We start from the raw sequence: 17,105 nt of genomic DNA on the forward strand, positions 1-17,105 counted from the left end.
CTTAGCAAAAATTGTTTCCAAACTTCAAGAGGAGGCCTGGTTTCTACTTATTGCTACAGGAAAAATGCAAAAAGAGAGATAAATTGAGGGAAGATCTGTTAAACAAAAAGACACCAGGGCTTGATGATTTTGAAAATTCTCATCCATGCTGTTGCTTTTATCAGTAGTTTTCCCTTTACATTGCACAGTAGTATTCTGTCATATCAGTGAACCACAGTTTGTTCATGTATCTGTCAGTTATAGGACATTTGGATTGTTTACTCTTTTGGCAATTATGAATAAAGCTATAAACATTTATGTACAGGTTTTGAACAAACACAAGCTTCCATATCCTTTGCATAGATAACTAGATGTGGGGTTGCTGGGTCATATGGCAAATGCACATCTAACTTTACAGAAGACTATCAACTGATTTCAAAGTGACAGTACCATTTTGCATTCCCACCAACAATGGTTCAGAGTTCCAGTTGCTCCACATCCTTGCCAGCACTTGGTAATATCAATGGTGTTGTATATATAGCAGTATCACATTGTTGTTTTAATGTGCATTTTCCTAATAACTAATGATGTTGAGTATCTTTTCACATGCTTAATTGCTATATATATATTTGATGAAGTGTCTTGAAATATTTTGCCAATATTTTTGTTATTTTCTTATATTAAGTTTTGAGATTTTTATATATTCTGGATATGTCACCTATCAGACATGTGTTTTGCAATTACCCCTACCCTCATGGATCATCTTTTCATCATTTTGCCAATTTCTACAAAAAAAAAAAGCTTGCTGGGATTTTTATGAAGACTGTGTTGAATCTATAGGTCAATTTAGGGGAAGCAGCTATTCTTAAGCAATCCTTAATCTTCTAGTCCATGAATGTAGTATATCTCTACATTTATTTAGGTCTTCTTTGACTTCCTTTATTATACACATCATTCAGCATTTAGATATTACACACTTTTCTATATTTATACCTATGTACCTTATGGTTTTTAGTTACTATTACAAGTAGTATTTTTAAAACTTTCAGTTTCCAATTGCTCATTGCTATTATGTAGAAATACAGCTGATACTTGTGTACTGACCTTGTATCCTGCAACCTTGCAAACTCATTATTTCTAGTGGCTTTTTTTTTTCTTAAAAGTTTTTGTGATCTTCTTGACTGTAACACACACAAAAAGTGACAGCTCCCCCAGGCTCCACCAGGAGTAGAGGAAGAGCAGAGGACAAGAGTGCAGAGATTTCTTTTTCCAGGCCTAGGCTTGTGAAAACTGATGGCCAAGTGTTAGTCTTCAGCAGGGCCCACAAAGGGGCTGTATTCCTAGTCAGCCCTCTTGAGTCTGGAGCATCAGCATCTCCAAGAATTCATTTATATTTAAAAAATATGGGGAGGGAAATCCACTGTTACTTGTTGAATTGGAAAGAATAGACCCCATGGTCTGAGGGAGCATCCACGGTCACTTGATTTTGCTGGCCGTTGCTCTCCTCAACCGAAAAAGAGGAAGGCACAGGGGTGTACTGGGAGATGTAAGCTCCTTGCATAGCTGCAGCTGTTGGCATATATGTGCCCTTTCTGCTCAGGGAGAGGTGGCCCAGTTGCTGGGTAAGAGATCCCATCATGGAGGCAGGCTGGAGAGAAATGGGATGATCCATTCCTCGTGTCAGAACTGAACCTGAAGGCTGTATGCGATATGACTGGTGGTGCATCCAAGATGGGTTAGGTACTTATAAGAGGAGATTTCTGAGTTACTCTCTGATATGAAGACACAGGAGATGGAAGATATGGGGACAGTGCAGGCTGAGCAAGCATCTTGTTGGGGGTGATGTTATAAGGAGCTGAGTAAAACCCATTCCGAAGAGCTGTGGTGGGGTCATAGGTCAAAGCCATACCACGCATGTCTGCATTCCTTGACCAGGCTGTCCATTTTGCATAAAATTTCCTTGGTTCTGTCATTTCTTTGGACCCCCATCAGCAAATTTGCAAAGCAAAGAATCAGATGGGGCTGGTACGCCAGGAGGTGTCTTAATATATTTTCCAAAGTGGGTGATGATAGCTTTACACTTCTCTGTGGGGGCTCCATCCTTGCAAAGCCAACCCCTCTGCTGGTTCCACTGGTATCTCGAAGGATTCGAGTGGAGATAACCTGAACAAAGGACTTTAGCATGCCTTCCAGTTCTTGCTCATCCGTTGACAATGGGAGGTTTGAGATGTATAAATTTGTGGGGTTCTGCTCCTGTTGCTTTGCCATCTGTGCGTGTACGCCACTGGTTTTCAGTGCTTTTACAGCTTTCTGTGTTGCTGAAGGGCTGTCAAAGTCCACAAAGCCATAGCCTTTGCACTTATTTGTGGTCTTGCCCAGTATGACTTTAGTGGAGACAAATTTGCCGTATGGCTGACACAACTTGACTAGGTCCTGGTCAGTAGTGCTTGGCTGCAATGCCCTGATGTAGAAGTTGATTTCACTCAGCCGGTCATTTACAGGTACCCCCACTGCTGCTGTTAGGGGTACCGTTGACTGGACTTGATGGTGCCATTTGCTAAGACAATGGCACATATGACCAACCTGAAATTTATGCCCAAGCCGAAGTTCACAGAGTTGGGATGTTTGTTCAAACTGTCTCTGAGCAAAACCGCATGCTGGAGTCTAGGTGTTTGTTCTACCTCCATGCCGCACTGTGAGGTGGGGTACTGAGGGCCGCATCTGGCCTTCGAATGTCGAAGCTCACTAAGAGACCTCTTGAACAGAGCTCACTCTTATCTGAGTGTAGAGAGGTACCGCTCTCCCCTCTCTCCGAGAATTCCATCATTCTGACGCTGCCGCGTCCTCAGCCTTTGCAGCTGTCCCACCTCAGCGTTCCCGCCCACAGCCTCTAGTAGCTTTTTGATAAATTATTTGGAATTTTCTACATGGGCAACCATGTGAATAGAAATGGATTCACTCCTTACTTTCTCTTTTTATTTCTTTTTCTTCTTTTGTTACACTGGCCAGGAACTCCAGGACAACGTTGAATAGGAGTGGTAAGAGTGGACATCCCTGTCTTCTTTCTGATCTTAAGAGGAAAGCCTTAACTGTGATGTGAGTGGTAGGTGGCTTTCTCTTTCACCCAAGAATCCTCTAGAAGTTGTGGGGTTTTTTTTTTCTAGGTTTAGAGATGTTTTGGAAAAGCCCCACATTTTATTACTGATTTTGAGCTTTAAGCCATTGTAATCAGTGGACATGACCTGTATTATATAAAAATTTGGGACTTGTTGAGATATTGCTTGTAGTCTATTATAGGCTTTTATTTGAAAGACCTTCTACCTATGTTTTAAAAGGATATGTATTCTCTCTCTCCAGAGTTCACAGTTATAAATCTTAATCCAACATTCAATAAGAATAGTATTTTTCTTCATCTATCTGTAAATGAACATTCCACTTTGCAAGCTCAAACTGCTTGTTATGTAAAACTAGATCTCACTTAGTCCAGGAGTTATCCCCATCCTGGGAAGGATGATGACTTTGGTTATGCCAAGGCATTGACATGGGGATATCTCATCTTTGGTCATCATTCATCTTGCAGATGTGCATGGACTTTAATGGGACTCTGGTCATTGGCTCCTGTCCCTTCCTGGATTGACCTCCTGATCCAAAACACATGGCTCCCACTTTCACTAGTCTCTGGGCTCCATTCAGCCTCTCAGAGATATATCCTCCTGGGAAATTTGAGCTGCTCTCAAGCCCACCACTGATATGCTCAACACCAATACGCTCCCTATACCCATAGGGAAACTCTGGTTTTGATACTTTATGCCTACTTATTCAGGAAAAGGGAGTGTATTTCCACTACAGCTCTCATGTCCAACACTTTAGTGGGGGCCTGGCTTCCCAGAACAACAAGGCATAGGGTCCTTTTTTTTTTTTTTTTGCGGTATGTGGGCCTCTCACTGTTGTGGCCTCTCCCGTTGTGGGGCACAGGCTCCGGATGCGCAGGCTCAACGGCCATGGTTCACAGGCCCAGCCGCTCCGCGGCATGTGGGATCTTTCCGGACCGGGGCACGAACCCGTGTCCCCTGCATCGGCAGACGGACTCTCAACCACTGCACCACCAGGGAAGCCCCACAGGGCCATTTTGAGGGCTGTTTTGAGATGTATCTCTCTTGCTTCCCCTCTGTCACCTGCCCCTCAAGTTCAGACAGTCTTTCCATACTCTGAGGGTAGAAAGGAAGACAATTATTTTAATTTTGAAAGAAAATAGATTTTTATATTAGACATATAAACATTTGGTGAAAATATAGTTTTATTCCCTTCATAAAGATTAGATTAAATTTTTTATTGTGATGAAATAAACATAGTATAAAATCTCTTTTAAAACATTTAAAGTGTACAGTTCAGTGGCATTAAGTACACTCACAGCATTGTGCAGCCATCACCACCATCAATCTCCAGAACTTTCTATTTTCCCAAACTGAAACTCCGTCCACATTAAACTAACTCCCCGTTTCCCACCTCACCCTGCCCTTGGTTACCACCACTCTACTTACTGTCCTTATGAATTTGCCTGTTCTAGGGATCTCATATAAGTGGAATCATACAGCATTTGTTCTTTTGTGTCTTGCTTATTTCATTCAGCAAAATGTTTTCAAGGCTTATCAATATTTTAGAATGCATCAAAATTTCATTCATTTTTAAGACTGGGTCTAAACTGTTGTTAAAGACATTCAATGAATTCTGAACTTTGATTTTTGTGTTTTTCATTTTTGGTTCTCTTTTGAATCTTCTATGTCAAATTTATAGTTTCCAGTTGTTACAGAAATTTACATGTTTGGTTTTATCCCCTTGAACATAATAAGGACATTTGTTTTATAGTTTACATCTGTCTTACTGATAATCCAAGTATTTGTATTTCTTCAGGTCTGTTTTTCTTTTTAAAAAATATATATAGTGTTTAAAATCCTTTGGAGGGAATAATAGCTTTCAGTTGCTATTCTACCTGGAATTCTATACCTTTGCCTGGTATAACTTTTTATATTTTGAAGGTATTTTGAAAGTCTGGAATGAGATTCAGAATTAGTTTATCTATACCGGATGAGTTCTTTTTAGAAGGACTGACAGACTAAATTAAAACAAAGAAAAAGAGAGAAAGAAAGGAAGGAAGAAAGGAAGGAAGGAGGATGGAAGGGAGGGAGCAAGGGAGGGAGGGAGGGAGGGAAGGAAAAAAGGAAAAGAAACCCTTAGAATGGAATCTTCAATAATTTTTCTTTTGTTTGTTTGTTTCAAATATACTTTTCGTGTTTCGGTGTTTTCTGCATGAAACTTATGCTGTTTTATCAACATTGTTTTACAATCCAAACATTTAGAAGGGAAATAATGTTTATATATAATGAAAATAACATTTATTATCTTCTATTCCAAATCATCTCCACCCTTTGAGGGCATTAATATCTTCTTCATTACCTACTAAAGAATACAGTTTATTCTATTCCTATGTTATTCGCCTTCATCTGTCTAAATAGTTTATATCTAGTTGAGTGCAACCTATTTATAAACTTGGAAAACTTACAATTCAAAAAAATTTGCTTAATTATTCCCATTTGATTGCTTTAGAACAGAGGAAAATATTTTGACAGTATGGCCTGTGTATCTTATCTAACCCTTCACCTTTTACTTATAAATAAAGTTTTATTGAAACACAGCTGCGCTCACTTCTTTATATATTGCCTAAGGCTGTTGCCCTATAGTGGCAGAATTGAGCAGTTGTGACAGAGACAGTGTGACACACAAATTGTAAAATATTTTTTTATCTGGACCTTCACAGAAAAAGTTTGGAGACCCCTGCTTTAAAGGCTTGCTGTCCACTAAATCTTACTAATTGTGGAGGTCTGATTGTTTCCTTTCCCAGATTTTTCTTTTTTTTTATAGAAGTATAGATGAACTACAATATTATATTAGTTTCTGGTGTACAACATAGTAATTCAATATTTTTATAGATTACACTCCATTTAAGGTTATTACAGATTAATGACTAAATTTCCTGGGCTTTACAATATGTCTTTGTTGCTTATTTATTCTATACATTGTAGTTTGTGTCGCTTAATCTTATACAACTATCTCACCCCTCCCCCATGCCCTCTCTCTACTAGTATCCACCATTTTGTTCTCTATATCTGTGAGTCTGTTTTGTTATATTCATTACTTTTATTTTGTTAGATCCCATATACAAGTGATAACATGGAGTATTTGTCTTTCTCTGTCCGTCTGACTTATTTCACTAAGCATAATATACTCTAGGTCCACCCATGTTGTTGCAAGTGGCAAAATTTCATTCTTTTTTATGGCTGAGCAATAGTCCACATCTTCTTTATCCATTCATCTGTTGATGGATACTGAGTGTGCTTACATATCTAGGATATTGTAAATAATGCTGCTATTACCATTGGTGTGCATGTATCTTTTCAAATTAGTGTTTTTATTTTCTTTGAATATATAGTCAGCAGTGGAATTACTGGATCATATGATAGTTCTATATTTAGTTTTCTGAGAAACGTCCATACTGTTTTCCATAGTGGATGCACCAATTTACAATTCCACCAAGTGTACTAAAGTTCCCATTTCTCCACAGCCTTGACAATATTTAATATTTGTAGACTTTTGATGATAGCCATTTTGACAGGTGTGAGGTGATATCTCATGGAGGTTTTGCTTTGCATTTCTCTGATCATTAGTAATGTTGAGCATTTTTTTTCGTGTACCTGCTGTTCATCTGTATATCTTCTTTGGAAAAATTTCTATTCAGTCTTCTGCCAATTTTTTTTTTCTGCCAATTTTTAAATTAGATTCTTTGTTTTCTTGATATTGAGTTGTATGAGTTCTTTATATATTTTGGATATTAACCCTCATTGGTCATATCATTTACAAATATTTTCTCCCATTCAGTATGTTGTCTTTTTGTTTTGCTGATGGTTTCCTCTGCTGTGCAAAAGATTTTAAGTTTAATTAGGTCCCATTTGTTTATTTTTGCTTTTCTTTCTTTTGTCTTAGGAGACAGATTTCAAAAAATATTGCTACTATTTATGTCAAAGAGTGTTTTGCCTGTGTTCTCTTCTAGAAGTTTTATGGTTTCAGGTCTTACATTTAGGTCCTTAATCCACTTTAAATTTATGTTTGTATATGAGATAAGGAAATGTTCTAATCTCATTATTTTACATGTAGCTGTCCAGTTTTCACAGCACCACGTGTTGAAGAGACAGTCTTTTCTCCATTGTATATTCTTGCCTCCTTTTTCATTGATTAATTAACCATAAGTGTGGGTTTATTTGTGGGCTCTCTATTCAGTTCCATTCATCTATGTGTCTGTTTCTGTGCCATGATGTTTTGATTACTGTTGCTTTGTAGTATAGTCTCAAGCCAGGAAGTGTGATACTTCTAACTGTGTTCTTTTTTCTCAAGAATGCTTTGGAAATTCAGGGTCTTTCTGTGGTTCAATATAAATTTTAAGATTATTTGTTCTAGTTCTGTAAAACTGTCGTGGATATTTTAATAGGGATTGCATTACGTATGTAGATTGCTTTGGTAGTATGGATATTTTAACAATATTAATTCTTCCAACTCAAGAACATGGGATATCTTTCCATTTCTTTGAATCATTTTTAATTTCCTTCATCAATATTTTATGGTTTTCAAAGTATAGGTTTTTCACCTTCTTGGTTAAGTTTACCCTAGGTATTTTTTTGATGCAATTTTAAACGGGATTGGTTTTTTACTTTCTCTTTCTGATAGTCATTATTATTATGTTGAAAAGCAACAGATTTTTGTATATTAATCTTGTATCTTGCAATTTTATTGAATTCACTTATTAGTTCTAAACGTTTTTTGGTGGGGACTTTTTCTTTTTCTTGTCTGATTGCTGTGGCTAGGACTTCCAATACTATGTTAAATTGAAGTGGCAAGAGTGGGCATCTTTGTCTTGTTTCTGAATTTAGAGGAAAGACTTTCAGTTTTTCACAGTCGAGAATGATGTTAGGTAAGATTTTGTCATAAATGTCCTTTATTATATTCAGATATGTTTCCTCTATACAAACTTTGATGAGAGTTTTTATGATGAATCTATGTTGCATTTTGTCAAATGCATTTTCTGCGTCTATTGAGATGATCATGTGATTTTTATCCTTCTGTTTGTTAATGTGGTGTATCACATTGATTGAATTCACCTTGTGAATATTGAATCATCCTTGCATCCCTGGAATAAATCCCACTTGATCATGACATATAATCTTTTTTATACACTGTTGGATTGGTTTCAGTATTTTTTTTTACATTTATAGGCACATGAAATAGCCCTTACTATTATTTCTGTTAATAGTATATAACAGATTATCCAGTTGTTAATGATTTATTTCACATTTCAATTTGGATTTTTAAAATGTATAACATTTCTTCAATTTCCAGATATTTAAGAAAATAATTTATCTCTTTATCTCTTATTTTCTTTATTTAAGAAAATTATTTTTTTAATTTGATTTTTATTTTATATTGGAGTATAGTTGATTTACAAAGTTGTGTTAGTTTCAGGTGTACAGCAAAGTGATTGTTACACATATACATATATCCATTCTTTTTCATATTCTTCCCCATATAGGTTATTACAGAATATTAAGTAGAGTTCCCTGTGCCATACAGTAGGTCCTTGTTTGTTATCTATTTTATATATAGTAGTGTGTATATGTTAATCCCAAACTCCTAATTTATCCCTCCCCCAATGATGTTTCCTCTTTGGTAACCATAAGTTTGTTTTCGAAGTCTGTGTGTCTGTTTCTGTTTTGTAAATAAATTCATCTGTATCATTTTTTTTTCAATTCCACATATAAGTGATATCATATGATATTTGTCTTTCTCTATCATACTTCACTTAGTATGATAATCTCTGTGTCCATTCATGTTGCTGCAAATGGTATTTTTTCATTCTTTTTATGGCTAATATTCCATTGTATATATGTACCACATCTTCTTTATCCATTTCTCTGTTGATGGACATTTAGGTTGCTTCTATGTCCTGGCTATTGTAAATAGTGCTGCAGTGAACACTGGGGTGCATGTATCTTTTCAAATTATGGTTTTCTCCATATATATGCCCAGAGTGGGATTGCTGGATCATATGGTAACTCTATGTTTAATTTTTCTAATGAACCTCCATACTGTTCTCCATAGTGGCTACATCAATTTACATTCCCACCAACAGTGTAGGAGGGTTCCCTTTTCTCTGCACCCTCACCAGCATTTATTGTTTGCAGACTTTTTCATGATGGCCATTCTGTTTGGTGTGAGGTGATACCTCATTGTAGTTTTGATTTGCATTTCTCTAATAGTTAGGGTTTTTGAACATCTTTTCAAGTGCTTTTTGGGCATCTGTCTGTCTTTTTTGGAGAAATGTATATTTAGATCTTCTGCCCACTTTTTGATTGGTTTGCCTTTTTTTTTTTAAATTGAGCTGCATCAGCTGTTGGTATATTTTGGAGATTAATCCCTTGTTGGCTGCTTCATTTGTATTTATTTTCTCCCATTCTGTGGGTTGTCTTTGTTTATAGTTTCCTTTGCTGTGCAAAAGCTTTTAAGTTTAATTAGGTCCTATTTGTTTATTTTTGTTTTTATCTTCATTACTCTAGGAGGTGGATCCAGAAAGATATTGCTGAGATTTATGTCAAAGTGTGTTCTGCCTATGTTTTCCTTTAAGTGTTTTATAGTATGCAGTCTTAAATTTAAGTCTTTAATCCATTTTGAGTTTATTTTTGTGTATGGTGTTAGAGAATGTTCTAATTTCATTCTTTACATGTAGTTGTCCAGTTTTCCCAGCACCACTTACTGAAGAGCCTGTCTTCTCTCCATTGTATAGTCTTTCCCCCTTTGTCATAGGTTAACTGAGAGTAGGTGCATGTGTGTATTTTTGGGTTTTCTATCCTATTCTATTAATCTATATTTCTGTTTCTGTGCCAGTACCATACTGTCTTGATTACTGTAGCTTTGTAGCATAGTCTGATGTCAGGGAGCCTGATTCCTCCATCTTCATTTTTCTTTCTCAAGATTGCCTTGGATATTCAGGGTCTTTTGTGTTTTCATAAAAATTTAAAAAAATGTTTGTTCTAGTTCTGTGAAAAATGTCATTGGTAGTTTGACAAGGATTGCATTGAATCTGTAGATTGCTTTGGGTAGTATAGTCATTTTGACAATATTGATTATTCCAATCCCAGAACATGATATCTCTCCATCTGTTTGTATCATCTTTGATTTCTTTCATCAGCATCATATAGTTTACAGAGTACAGGTCTTTTATATCCTTAGGTAGATTTATATCTAGATATTTTATTCTTTTTGATGAGATGGTAAATGGGATTGTTTCCTTAATTTCCCTTTCTGATCCTTTGTTGTTAGTGTATAGGAATGCAAGAGATTTCTGTCTATTACTTTTGTGTCCTGCAACTTTACCAAATTCATTGTTGAGCTCTAGTAGTTTTCTGGTAGCATCTTTAGAATTTTCTATGTATAGTATCATGTCATCTGTAAACAGTGACAGTTTTACTTCTTTCCAAATTGGATCCTTTTTATTTATTTTTCTTCTTTGATTGCCATGGCTAGGACTTCCAAATCTATGTTGAATAAAAGTGGTGAGAGTAGACACCCTTGTCTTGTTCCTGATCTTAGATGAAATGCTGTCAGCTTTCCACCCACTGATACCAGTGTTAGCTGTGGGTTTGTCATATATGACCTTTGTTATGTTGAGGTATATTCCCTCTATGGCCAGTTTCTTGAGAGTTTTTATCAGAAATGGGTGTTGAATTTTGTCAAAATCTTTTTCTGCATCTATTGAGATGATCATATGGTTTCTATTCTTCAATTTGTTAATGTGGTGTAGCACAGTGATTGATTTCTGGATATTAAAAAATCCTTGCATCCCTGGGATAAATCCCAATTGATCATGGTGTATGATCCTTTTAATGTGTTGTTGGATTCCGTTTGCTAGTATTTTGTTCAGGGTTTTGTGTCTATGTTCAACAGTGATATTGGCCCATAAATTTCTTTTTTTATGATATCTTTGTTTGGTTTTGGTATAGGGTGATGGTGGCCTCATAGAATGACTTTGGGAGTGTTTCTTTGTCTTCAGTTTTTCAGAAGAGTTTCAAAAGGATAGGTGTTAACTCTTCTCTAAATATTTGATAGAATTTACCTGTGAAGGTTTGCTAATATTTTGTTGAGGATTTTGCCTCTTCATTTATCAAAGATACTGGTAATTTTTTTTGCAGTGTCTTTGTCTGGTTTTGGTATCTGGGTAATGGTGGCCTCATTTATTTTTGATTTTACAATTTCTTGGCTATTAATCTTTGTACTAGCATATTTAAGTGGTTGATCCTCAGCTTTTACTATGTATTTGTTTTTTAAAAAAATTTATTGGAGTATTGTTGATTTAAAATGTTGCATTAGTTTCTCTGTACGGCAAAGTGACTCAGTTATACATACACATATATCCATTCTTTTTTTAGATTCTATTCTCATATAGGTCATTACAGAGGATTGAAGCTATAAACTTCCCTCTTAGAACAGCTTTTGCTGCATCCCATAGGTTTTGGATGGTTGTGTTTTCTTTGTCATTTGTCTCTAGGTATTTTTTTATTTCCTTTTTTATTTCTTCAGTGATCCATTGCTTGTTTAGTAACATATTGTTTAGTCTCCATATGTTTGTGGGGTTTTTTTTTTAGTTTTTTTCCCCCTGTAATTGATTTCTGATCTTATAGCCTTGTGGTTGGAAAAGATACTTGATATGATTTCAGTTTTCTTAAATTTACCAAGGCTTGATTTGTGGTTCAAGATGTGATCTATCTTGGAGAATGTTCCATGTGTACTTGAGAAGAAAGTTTACTCTGCTGCTTTCAGATAGAATGTTCTGTAGACATCAATTAAGTCTATCTGATCTAATGTGTCATTTAAGGCTTGTGTTTCCTTATTAATTTTCTGTCTGGATGATCTGTCCATTGGTGTAAGTGTGGAATTAAAGTCCCCCACTCTTACTGTGTTACTTTCAATTTCCCCTTTGATGGCTCTTAGCATTTGCCTTATATATTGAGGTGCTCCTACATTGGGTGCATATATTTTTACAATTGTTATATCTTCTTCTCGGATGAATCTCTTGCTTATTATGTAGTGTCCTTCCTTGTGTCTTATAACAGTCTTTATTTTAAAGTCCATTTTGTCTGATATAAGTATTGCTACTCTAGCTTTCTTTTGATTTCCATTTGCATGGAGTATCTTTTTCCATCCCCTCACTTCCAGTCTGTATGTGTCTCTAGATCTGAAATGGGTCTCTTTTAGACAGCATATATATGGGTCTTGTTTTTGTATCCATTCAGCCAGTCTATGTCTTTTGGTTGGCACATTTAATCCATTTACATTTAAGGTAATTATCAATATGTATGTTCCTATTACCATTTTCTTAATTGTTTTGGGTTCGTTTTTGTAGGTCTTTTTTCTTCCCTTCCTCTTTTGTTCTCTTCTCTTTGGTTTGATGACCACTTTCGGTGTTGTGTTTGGGTTGCTTTTTCTTTTTTGTGTGTGTGTATCTATTGTAGTTTTTGGGTTTGCTGTTCACATGAGGTTTTGATTCATCTGTCTGTATATATACAAGATTGTTGTAAGTTGCTGCTCTCTTTCCCACCCAAAGAATTTCCTTTAGCATTTGTTGTAAGGCTGATTTGGTGGTGCTGAATTCTCTTAGAGTTTCTTGTTGGTAAAGCCTTTGATTTTCCTTCGAATCTGAATCAGAGCCTTGCTGGGTAGAGTATTCTTGGTTGTAGGTTTTTCTCTTTCATCACTTGAAATATATCCTGCCACTCCATTCTGGCCTACTGTGTTTCTGCTGAACAATCAGCTGATAACCTTATGGGCATTCCCTTGCTTGTTATTTGTTGCTTTTCCCTTGTGCTTTTAATATTTTTTCTGTCTCAACTTTTTTTGTCAGTTTGATTAATATGTGTCTTGACATATTCCTCCTTTGGTTCACTCTGTATGGGATTCTCTGCACTTCCTGGACTTGTAGTGTTTCCTTTCTCACGTTAAGGAAGTTTTCAGCTATAATATGTTCAACTATTTTCTCAGGCCCTTTTTCTTTCTCTTCTCCTTCTGTGACCCCTATTATGCAAATGTTGATGCCTTTAATATTGTCCCAGAGGTCTCTGAGACTGTCCTCACTTCTTTTCACTCTTTTTTCTTTATTCTGCTCTGTGGCATTGATTTCCACCACTCTGTCTTCCAGCTCACTTATTCGTTCTTCTGCCTCTGTTTCTCTGATATGGATTCTTTCTAGTGTATTTTTCATTTCAGTTATTGTAGTGTTCACCTCTGTTTGTTTGTTCTTTAAGTCTTCTAGCCCCTTGTTAAACATTTCTTATATCTTCTTGATCTGTGCCTCCACTCATTTTCCAAGATTTTGGATCATCTTTCCTATCAGTACTCTGAATTCTTTTTCAGGTAGATTGCCTATCTCCTCTTCATTTAGTTGTTCTTGTGTGTTTTTATCTTGCTCCTTCTTTTGCAACATATTTCTCTGTCATCTCATTTTGTCTAACATTCTGTGTTTGTGGTCTCCTTTCCACAGGCTGCAGGATCTAGCTCCTCTTGTTTCTGGTGTCTGCTCCCTGGTGGGTGAGGTTGATCCAGGGACTTGTGTAAGCTTCCTGGTGTGAGGGACTGGTGCCTGCCTTCTTGTGGGTGGAGCTGGGTCTTGTCCCTCTGATGGGCAGTGCCGTGTCAAGGGGTGTGTTTTGACATGACTTTGAGCTCAGTACAACTTTAGGCATCCTGTCTTCTGATGGATGAGGCTGTGTTTCTATCTTGGTGGTTGTTTGGCCTGAGGCTTTCCAGCTCTGAATCCTGCAGGGTGTTGGGTGGGGCTGGACCTTGGTGCCAAAATTTGGACCTCTGGGAGATCTCACTCCAATCAGTATTCCCTGGGGCTTTCGCTACCAGTGTCCTTGACCTCACAGTGAGCAATAGTCAACTTTCACCTTCCCAGAAGATCCTCTAAGACTCCTAGGTAGGTGTAGCCCAGGGTTCTATGGAGTTACTGCTTTGTGCTGGGTCCCAGTGCAAGTGAGACCTTGTGTGAGCCCTCCAAGAGTGGAGTCTCTTTTCTCCCAGCCCTGTGGAGCTCCTGAACTCAAGCCTTGCTGGCCTTCAATCCTAAATGCTCTGGTGGTTCTTCTGCCTGATGCCAGCCCCTCAGACTGCCTTGGAGGACTGCTTTATGTAAGAACATCCTTGTGTAGCCTGTGTGGGTTTAACACTTTTTGGTGCAAGTGTTGTTTTTATTATAGATGTCTGCCACCTCTTTCCTCAGTGTATGCTGGCCATTATCCCCTTGATAGGAGGTGTGACTGATGTTGTGAGGACCAGAGCCTGCACTGGATATTGAGCAGGGCCTCCCCTTTGCTCTGTGGTTGTCACTGCCCTGTCAGAGGAGGGGCCTGCTCCTTAGATGTTGAAGTATAGGCCCCCAGTTCTGTTTCTTAGCTGTGTTTCTGATCTGCGGTGTGAGGTAGGTGGGATTGGAGCACTCCCACTGGGAGGGAAGCCACTGAGTATTCCTCCTCTGGAGCTGTTCACCTGTGGGTGTGCTCTGTTGTGTCACCTTTCACCCATTGTGTGAGCTCTCAGATTACACTGCTCTTGGCATTGCCTATGGCCCCACCTTAACTATGGGTATGCCGGCAATTGGCCCTGGTGTCTCGCAGACGTTTTCACCAGGCCACCAGTGTAGATCCACTGAAGTTAGGTCCCAGGATTGCAGTAATCATGGATCTGGACCCACTGTGGGTGCTATGAGGGCAGTTCTGACTCTAGCCTGGCCCAACCCTCCTGTGTATGTAGCCACAAAGTCTACAGCTGCTAAAGCTAGGCCTCTCTTGGCTGTGGGAGCAGTTATTGTCCATTCAGATGTTCTGTAGGTGCTGAGTTGACAAGGCCAGTTGCAGGAGTTTCAATTCACGGTTTGCACAGCTGCAAGGAGAGATTTCAGCTTTACCTCCTTAGTTGCACGTCCCCAGGGGCTCAGCTGTAGTCTCAGCCCCACCTCTGCATGTGGGCCACCCACACAGGTCTGCTCCTGAGGCTGCCCTGGAGCACACAAGTCTGCCCCAGTGTGGAGGATGTGCAGAGGCAGCACAGTGGCCAGGGATGCAGGATGCCCAGTGGCAACAGGTGCACAGGGGAGCCAGAGGCCATGGGCACAAGAGTCGGCCCTGGCAGGGGCCCTTCCTACTGTCTGGCCACACATGTGAGAGAGCCGGCCCCAGCAGTGACTAGGCACATGGGGGAGCCAGCAGTCGTGGGCAAGATAGAGCCAACCCCAGCGGGGACCCTTCCTATTGCCTGGCTGTGGGTGCAAGAGAGACGGTCCTGGTGGTGATGAGGCACGTGGGAAAGCCAGCAGCTGTGGGGTGAGAGAGCCGGCCCTGGTGGGGGCCTTTCCTAATACCAGGGAGACAGGGGCAGGTGCATGTGGAGAGAGGCTTCAATGGCAGTTCCACCCCGTATGTGTCACTTAACAATGGAGCTTTGATTCTGTGGCAATCTGGGTTTCCTCCACAAGCATTTCCAGTTGCAGATTTCCTCACTCCCATCCCCTCAGGCTGTCTCCTCACAGCCAACAGCAGTCATCTTCCTAGTTTGCTCTCCAAACCTCATGTTCCAGCACCCAGCCCTCATCTGCACCAGAGACACACGTCTCAGACTGGGGCATGCAGCAGGGCTGTGGCATGGACCATGTGTGTAAGTCTTACTCTGTCCTGCCTGCCACAGACCAGTTGCTGTACTCTCTTCTGATAGCACCCAAAGCTCCCTTTCTTATCCCAACTGTTCTGTCTGCAGGTGAAGGGGGCTTCCCCAGATACAGGAACCTCTCCTCACCTACAGCTTCTCTCCCAGTGGTGCTGTTCCTGTCCCACTTCCTCTCCTCTTTTTGTTCTTTTCTTCTTTCTTTCATCCTACCCATTTACGTGGGTATCTTTCTTGTCCTTTTAGGTGTCTGAGGTCCTCTGCTAGTGTTCAGCCAATGCTCCATGAGAGTTTTCCGTTTGTAGATGTATTCTTGATGCATTTGTGGGGAGAGATGAACTCCACATCTTCCTACTCCTCCACCATCTTGATGCCACCTACATTTATCTTTATTAGTGGGATTTTTCCTTTCCTATATATACTTACTTCTTATTATAGCCTTTTCTTTTCCAATTAGAGAAAACCATGTAACATTTCTTTTAGAGTTGATTTAGTATTAATGAACTCTTAGTGTTTGCTTGTTTGGGAAGTTCTTTATCTCTCCTTCAATTGAAATGATAGTCTTGCTAGGTAGAGTATCCTACGTTGCAAGTTTTTCCCTTTTAGCACTTTAAATATGCATATTATGCGTATCCCTTCTGGCCTGCAAAGTTTTTGCAGAAAAATCACCTGTTACCCTTATGGGAGTTCCTTTGTATATAACTCTGTTTTTCTATTTCTGCCTTAGATTCTCTAACTCTTGCCATTATGATATGCCTTGTTGTAGCTCTGTTTGGGTTCATCTTGTTTAGGACCCTCTGTGTTTCCTGTACCTGGATATTTGTTTCCATCTTCAGCCTTGGGGATTTTTCAGCCACAATTTCATTAAATACATTTTCAACCCCCTTATTTCTTTCTTCTCTTTCTGGGACCCCTATAATGCAAATATTGTTACACCTCATGTTATCCCAAAGATCCTTTAAATTGCATTCATTTTTTATTTGTTTTTCTTTTTGGGTGATTTTCATTATTCTATTTTCCAGATCACTTATGCATTCTTCTCTATCACCTAGTCTGCTGTTCATTCCTTGCAATGTGCTTTCTTATTTCAGTTACTGTATTCTTCAGTTCTGCCTGTTTCTTTTTTAAATTTTCTGGTTCCTTGTTAAAATTCTCACTGTGTTCATCTATTCTTTTCCCTAATTCAGTTAGCATTCTTATTACTAACGCTTTGAATCTTTAACTGGTAATTTTTTTTTTCTGTTTCATTAGTTGTTTTTTCAGGGTTTTTTTCTCTCTCTGTCAATTGAGACAAATTCATTCCTCAGTCTTCT

General features: G+C 38.6%; 1 pseudogene across 1 annotated transcript; it reads right to left on the reverse strand.

Moving 5' to 3' along the window:
* Positions 1 to 1,391: 1,391 nt before the first annotated feature.
* Positions 1,392 to 2,533, reverse strand: LOC309804351 (RNA-binding motif, single-stranded-interacting protein 2-like; annotated as a pseudogene). The gene is made up of 2 exons: positions 1,749 to 2,533; positions 1,392 to 1,669 (listed from the first exon to the last, which is right to left on the reverse strand). The product of its transcript is annotated as an RNA-binding motif, single-stranded-interacting protein 2-like (transcript).
* Between the last annotated feature and the right edge of the window lie 14,572 nt (positions 2,534 to 17,105).

Source organism: Mesoplodon mirus, assembly GCF_964341445.2.
Source record: "Mesoplodon mirus genome assembly, chromosome: 5".
In the NCBI taxonomy this organism is placed as follows: Eukaryota; Metazoa; Chordata; class Mammalia; order Artiodactyla; family Ziphiidae; genus Mesoplodon; species Mesoplodon mirus.